Consider the following 8,526-nt stretch of genomic DNA (forward strand, 5'->3'; position numbering starts at 1 on the left):
CTCCGAACAATTTCTGAAGTTGACCACACGTTTGACTTTCTCTCCTTCCATCTTTCAACCAAAAACCTTATACTTTTTATATTTACCTCTTCCTATCTAATGATTCAATCCTTTTACGTATCTTATATGAACTGAAAATCTCACCATATGTCTGTAAGTTCCTCTACCACCTCTTCTATTAGTTGAATGACCTCTGTAAGAGTGAGAAGAGTTGAGTGGTGATCGAGTGGGATTTGGGAAATGGGTAAGTAAGGCAGTAGGTGGTGGAGATTGAGAACTAAGGAGTTCAATGCAAAATTCTTGAGTAAGAACAAGAGAATAGAGCTCATCATAAGATGGAGGGGTGAGTCTGGTTGTTATAGAAGTAACAAAGGATTCAAAATCAGGGCCTAAACCCGATAGAACAATTGGAACCAGTTCTTGGTCTGAAACAGAGTGACCAACAGAGGCTAGAGAATCTGAAAGATTTTTGATACACAAGAGATAATCAGAGATGGATTGGGAACCTTTTTTGCAGGTTTGAAGCTGAAGTTTGAGATTCACTAACCTAGCTGAGTTGACAGAAGAGAAATTTCTCTCAAGAGCTTCCCAAACAGCTTGAGAAGTAGTAAGACCAAAAACCTGAGATAGAACAGGTTCAGTTAGAGTAGCATTGATCCAAGACAGTAACATTTGGTCAATACGATACCAAAAACAAAACTCAGGGTTGGGAATGAGATGTTGGAATTTTGGACAAGTTATTAAGTAATCTATTTTATAAAATCAGAAATTAATTTTTATAATGTTTGAATTTGAAATTTATGTCTAATAGTTATATCTTTTGATAAATTATATGGAGAGATATCTTTTTTTGTGAAAAGATTTTCTACTTGAAAAGTGTCTTTTTTGTCTTCTATAAATAAGATTTTCTATACACAAACTATAAGTTGATGAACCAACATGTAGATACAATGTCAGAAAACCTTTGCCATCTTCATCATGTTCTAATGCTCCTTTAGTGAAATCTCCACAAGTTACTTGGTGTAGTTTCACAAAGGCTTGTCATATCTTGGGAAGCAATTTGCCTTGTACCCTTCAAGTAATCTCGAGTGAGAGGGGGCAAATAATGCTTTAAGGAAAGTGTACCTAGTACACGTTTCAAGCCTCTAATCTCCATCCCTCTTCTTTTCATCTTCTTTGTGTATTCGTAGACAATATTTTCTAACAATCTTAAAGCATTATTTAGCATAGGGATATAGAGAAGTTAAAACGACACAAGTGATTATGGAGATTTGGTGAAATCAAATATTTTTGTGGTATTCGTTTAGATCCAAGGAGAAGTTGGAACTAGTAACCCATCTCATTGGGGAAGTAGAAATACATGTATAACCTAGACGGATCATTTATGGGAGGCTGTAGAGATTACATCCTGAGAAGGGTGATTTTTGGTTTAGTGAGAGGAGACAATTAACTAGAATCAAAGGATTATAAAACCTATAGATTTGAAGAGTTGCATGGTACCTATTCACAAACCCAACATGGCGTTTAGAAGACTTCAACTCAAGTTATATGCATGGGATGGCTATATAACGACTATAATTATCATGTTTAGGAGGCGATGGTTCATTATTCATTAATGGCTCATCTTCAATGTTTTTTTTCTAAAATTGGACCTCGTTTGTCATTGGGACAGTATGAAGAAATAAGAGAGATACTTAATTTCAAAAGTCCACAACAGTAAGTCTGTTGAGACAGAGATTTCGGAATCAAACTTGGCTAAGGTATGTTTCCGTATTAGTTAATTGATCTGAGTTGTTTGTCTAATGTTTATAGGATTTTTGAGCTAGGGGTCCAAAAAGTGGGGGGTAAACCCAAAAAAAATCCACTCTTGCCCAAAAATTAGTTGCAGGTCCAAATGTCAGATTTTTTTTTTTATCCCCCTCTTGCCCTTGGACGGGACATGCTGACGTTTTCTTGAAAAAAAAAAATGTCTGGTAAATAAAATAATTTACCAGTATACGAAAAATTCAAAGTTTCAAAATTTTTTGAAAATTTGAAAACGAAATTTCAAATTCCCGCCTAGCAAACCATCTCTTCCCGGTAAATAAAATAATTTCCCTTACACAAAAAATTCCAATTTTCAAATTTTTTTGAAATTTTCAAACGAAATCTTTTTTTCGAAATTTTCGAAATTTTCAAATTTCTAAACGAAATTTCAAATTCCCGGCCAAAATTTCAAATTCCCGGGCAAATTTTGAAATTTTTTTGAAAATTTTAAATTCCCGCCCAGCAAAAGTGTCTAGTACAGAAAAAAATTTCCAGTAAATAAAATAATTTCCCGGTCTCAAATTTTTTTTTTCGAACTTTTGAAATTTTCAAACGAAATTTCAAATTCCCGCCCAAAATTTCAAAATTTTTTGAAAATTTTAAATTTCCGGGCAAATTTTGAAATTTTTTTGAAAATTTTAAATTCCCGCCCAGCAAAAGTGTCTAGTACAGAAAAAAATTTCCAGTAAATAAAATAATTTCCCGGTCACAAATTTTTTTTTCGAAGTTTTGAAATTTTCAGACGAAATTTCAAATTCCCGCCCAAATTTTCAAATTTTTTTACGAAATTTCAAATTCCCGCCCAGCAAAAATGTCTAGTACAGAAAAAAATTTCCAGTAAATAAAATAATTTCCCGAAAATTTCCAGTAAATAAAATAATTTCCCGCCCAAATTTTGTAATTTCCAGTAAATAAAATAATCTCCCGAAAATTTCAAATTTCCAGTAAATAAAATAATTTTCAGAAAAAAAAATCGTTTCCCGAGAATTTTCGATGGCAATTTTGTAATTTTCGATGGCATGAACGGTAAATACTTTATTTTCTAAGGGCCCTTTACGTAATTTTGACCCCCAAACTGACACATTGGACCTCCCTTTCATTTTTAGGCAACTTTGGGTGAAATTTTCATTTTGGCCCCCTTTTTGGACCAATGGCTCAATCCCTCTATATAGCAAGTGGATGATGGTACACTATTACTGGTTTAATCTTTTTGAACCATCTACATACATTGTGTTATAGAATGCACGGTTAAGTCATTCGTATTTCATGAACCTTAACACTTATTTGTTATTTTATACGGTAATGTTTGTGAGATTATGATACATAAGATTCATGAACCAATTAATCAACATCATATGTTACTCACATTTTATAAGTTGCATAAAATTAGGTGCTGGTGTATTTCGATTAATCAATGTTTTGGCTATGCACTATATGTGTTAGAGTACTATTGATTAATATTTGGAGTTATAGTGTATCAATGGAAAATAGATTATAATCTCTTTGACATAGATTTAGGTGCAAGAGCAAACGTATCTTATTTTTGATATATTTGTAATTGTTATAAGAGGCATGTCAGCATATGTATACGAGTAAATTTTAGTCACATGTAATACTACATAGTGTGAAGCATGTTCCTGCATAAACTTGACTCAATCAATGTGAAGATCATTAGATTGAAAATCTTCCATCAACTTTACAATGTTGTGCACCTAATTATCTTGGGATATTTAAAGTATAATAAAATAATAATACCCAATGTCAAATAGTTAGATTTGGAATCTAGTGTAAAATGAACCAAGGAATGTGAGTATTTGAGAATTGATTTTAGTGAATTCTCAAACTCTCAATGATTCTACAAAAATAGCATAAGTTATAAATTGGATTTATTTGTGTTGTTCTCTTATTGTTCAACACGAAACTAAAATAGTGAGGGTGTCTAATCTCTAATGTTTGACACAAAACTTGAAATAGTGGGGGTTAATATATTTGTTAATCAAGGAGGATTACATATATACTAACCTATAAATTCAAAATAGTGGGGGTAATTCATTTTCATGAGATGATACTTGAAAGAGATAATATATTCATATATTGAGATTATGAGATTCAGAAAATCATTATCAACAAAGTGGTAACAATCTTGACATTAGAGTGGTCAATCTAATATCAAGAAGATTGTTGTTACATGGTAAAAGAAGATCAATATCTTTCGATTCTAAATGAGATTTTGACAAAAAAAAAAAAAAAAAAAAAATTATATATTCAAAATGTGTTGAATATAATTGGCTTCTTTTATTTTGGAATCCAATATCAATTTGAAAATATGAGAAAACTTTTGAGAAAAGTTTATAATAGTGACAAGTCACTTGAATATGTGTAGACGTCTATGTGAAACACATAATTCAAGATGGAATTAATAGTGTTAGATTTGCAAAATGTAAACATCGTTTATCAAATCTCTGACGAGAGATATGCTTAAACTTTAACATCTAGAGAGATGGGGTTGAAACTCTTTACATAAAAGTCACCATTGACGGCAACCCAACCTAACACTAGGAAATGACTAGTCTTAGGTTCAATGGGTAACAAAAAGTCATTGATAAGTGGCTAGTTTCAACACTTAAATTTTATATCTAACCCTATCTAAGATGATAAATGTTGGTTGCTACGGTATGAGGTTGAGTTTAAAACTCTTAATGAAGTTCAGTCAAAGACAAGTATCTCTAAAGTAGCAAAGATACTGGAAGAACTTCAACTATGTGAACTTAGAGGTGGTGCCGCCTCTCATTAGATTTAGAGTTTATCTAAGGAGAGTTCATGAAACCAAGAAGCACATGGCCATATAAGTGCTAAGCGAGAAACGTGTGGAGCAAAAGAACAAATGTATTGTGTGTGTGGTGTTACCGGTTTTATCACAAGGAATAACTGGTTCAAAGCTACAAGCTACCTGGGATTTCGATAAAACTTTGTGCACTTACACTAAGGTATGGTTCAAATCGAAAGATACCGTACTTTATGCACTAATACTAATATATTTCGTTTGGCAAAGGAGTTTTATTAATAATTGTCCAAGTGGGGGATTGTTGGAATTTTGGACAAGTTATTAAGTAATCTATTTTATAAAATCAGAAATTAATTTTTATAATGTTTGAATTTGAAATTTATGTCTAATAGTTATATCTTTTGATAAATTATATGGAGAGATATCTCTTTTTGTGAAAAGATTTTCTACTTGAAAAGTGTCTTTTTGTCTTCTATAAATAAGATTTTCTATACACAAACTATAAGTTGATGAACCAACATGTAGAAACAATGTCAGAAAACCTTTGCCATCTTCATCATGTTCTAATGCTCCTTTAGTGAAATCTCCACAAGTTACTTGGTGTAGTTTCACAAAGGCTTGTCATATCTTGGGAAGCAATTTGCCTTGTACCCTTCAAGTAATCTCGAGTGAGAGGGGGCAAATAATGCTTTAAGGAAAGTGTACCTAGTACACGTTTCAAGCCTCTAATCTCCATCCCTCTTCTTTTCATCTTCTTTGTGTATTCGTAGACAATATTTTCTAACATGAGATTGTAAGAAGGAGTAGAAGAAGGAAGAAACTCAGTGGGTGAAGGACAGGAGCCATTAACAAATTTGAACAAATCTTGACTGTGAAGAATATGCAGCATTTGGCTGCGCCAGAGAAGGTAGTTATGGGAGTGGACTCCATTTCAAGCTTGATAGAGATGAGATTGGAAATGTTGGTAAAAATGGGAAAAGAAAGTGAGGTGGGAGGGTTTTGAGTAGTGATGGGAGTGGACTCCATTTCACTTGAGTCAACCATCGAAGTTGGAAAGAAGACAAATAAGATGAAGAAAGAGACAATAGAAAAGACACAGAAAACAAGAAGAATGAGAATTACTCTTAGGAGGCTCTTGATACCATGTAATTGGAATAGGTCAAGGAAAATTTTGATGAAAGGCCCAAATTTTGGGCCCAAATACAAAAAAAAACCCAACAAGGTTTATTATCTCACCCAAAACCCAATAATCAAATAATAATTCATATCAAACCCAAATACACATCCCTATGCTTCATCTCTTCCCAACTTGTATCTCTAAGACCTAATTGTTTTTTCTATTCCCTCTTTTGCCCTCCTATATATATATCCAACTACTCCCTCCTTTTCCAAACCAAAATTTTCTCTCTCTAAAATATCTCCCTTTCTCCATAACCGGGTTTCTTTCTCTCTCTACCTCACCACCCAACACTAAACCCTCTTTTCTCTCTCCAACCTCACCGGCCATCTCTTCCACCTTCATTCATCATCTTCTTCTCTGTAGACCCTCCTTTGCTGCTTCATTCATCATCTTCTTCACTGTAGACCCTACTTTGCTCGTTCACTCATCATCTTCTTCTCTGTTTTCGTTGAAGCCCAGACCTGAAAAGTTCCACCTTCATTCATTCCTCATCTTCTTCTTGGTGGAAAAACCATCCCGAGATAGATAACCTTTTTACCTTTTTCGTGGTTCAGTCATCATCTTCTTCTCTGTAGAAACTTCAGTCATCATCTTCTTCTTCCATAAAACCAGGTACCTTTTTATTATTTGTTCATCCTTCTTTTGTGATGATTAGTTTCTGTTTTTGTTCCCAATGTTTATGATTTGTCCGTACAGTTTAGGGTTTTTTCTCTACACTTCTGTTTCTGTACTTTCATTGTTCAGAATTTGAAAACATTTTGTTAAATGTTAACCTAACTTTTATAATGTGTTAACATATTTGTTGCAATGCTATCTAATGATTACTGTGATTATCATTTTATGAAATGATCAGACATTGCAGTGTGGACCATATGATTTTATCACATATATCTTGTTTGGTCGTTCAGTTTATTAGTTTTTTTTCTCAAAACCTTTCCTGTTTTTGTAACTAAACAGGACAGTTTGTGTTAACATTGTGTACCTTTGTACAACATTGTGTGAAATGTTAACAGTTCTGTATTATGTGTTAATACATTTTGTTAAATGTCCCCATTTTCCCAGTTAATTTGCAATTTCCCAGAAACGCAAACATTTTTTACCAAGGTAAAAAATTATTCCAGTTTTTATGACAGTGCAAGGAATGTTGGAACATGCAAATAAATGCTACAACATTTATATTTTGTTATAACATTTGACAACCTGTTAAGACATTTTTTGATACTTTCATAACATTTTATTCAAATTTGCAGTATGGAACCTGAAAGGTCACTTTCTACATCTCAAAATAATGACAAGAAGTTAGTATGTGACTCATGGGGCGACGTATTTACGGAGATTGGGCAAATATTTCCCGGTGGTGTCAAAGCTTTTCGACACGCTCTCGGTCGATATACCATTGCAACCAAGAACAACTACAAATATATCAAGAATGAACCAGGTCGTGTGACTGCCGTTTGTTCCAAACTCGGATGTAATTGGAGAGTCCACGGGGTTGCACCATTGGGATGTAAATCCGTGTTTCTGTTGAAAGAGTACGAACCGAAACACGATTGTCTCGATGTTGTTCTCAAACCTGCGGATCCCAAACTCTCTAGTAAACTTGTTGGCAACCTAATGGATGAAGACATCAGAAAACACCCAAATTGGAGTACGGCTGAAGTTAAAGAAAAGTTTCAAGACGATTACGGTGTTGAGTTGAGCTATTACTTTTCTTACGGTGGTAAGAAGGTAGCCATGGACAAAGTATTTGGGCAGGAGGGTGATTCCTATGCAAAGTTGAAGTGGTACGTAGATTCTTTGGCGACTACTAATCCCAATAGCATAATTGATTTGCAAATCGAACCCACTACCAATAGATTTGTCCGAGTTTTTATTGCCCTTCACGCATCTATCCTTGGGTTTCAACACTGTCGTCCTGTGATCTATATTGATGGAACATTCGCCAAAACTCGTTTTAATGGCTGCATTTTAGCTGCGGTTACCAAGGACGGAAACGACGGTATGTTTTCATTTTCACATCTTACGTTAACATTCTAATGTTTCTGCTAACACTTGACAAAATTTAAGAACATGATCTAGAATGACGCTGCATACTGTGAGATGCTGTGTCATTTATTGATGTCATTCATCATTACCACGTATGTTTGGACATTTCATCAACAGAACTAATTTTGTATTATTATTTTTTTGTTAGGTCTTTTCCCCATTGCTTACGCAGTTGTGGACATTGAGAATGATCATAATTGGGATTGGTTTCTGCAAAATTTGAAATTAGTGGTGGATCCGATCAAACGTTACACCTTTATTTCGGATAGACATGCTGGAATTCTAAAAGGCGTGAAGAATGTTTTTCCCACCGCTCACCACTCATTCTGTGCTTGGCACTTACGATGTAATCTAAACTTGAGAATACGTAACGGGGCGCGCCAGTCACGTTATTTTCAGAGTCTTATGTTTACGGCGGCACGGGCATTACCCGAGAGCGAGTATCACGCAACCATTGAACAAATGGTTGAGATGGGTGGAACCAATGTGGAGAGGTTTTTCCAATCCCTTAATCCGGAATCATGGGCAGATTCCTTTTTCCCCGGGGATAGGTATTTTGTTTACTCTTTTTCAGTTGAAATGTTGTAACACCATGAACCCTGTTACCGGCACACTTTAAGTTTACTGAGTTATTTTTTCACATTTAATCATAGCTTCTGTTATGGAAGGGCATTCTTTCTAGTGTTCCGTCATTCCGATACATGTTGAT

This window comes from Eschscholzia californica, unplaced genomic scaffold (genome assembly GCF_041429995.1).
Source record: "Eschscholzia californica isolate CP2 unplaced genomic scaffold, dmEscCali1.0.p SCAF_3, whole genome shotgun sequence".
NCBI classification, from domain to species: domain Eukaryota; kingdom Viridiplantae; phylum Streptophyta; class Magnoliopsida; order Ranunculales; family Papaveraceae; genus Eschscholzia; species Eschscholzia californica.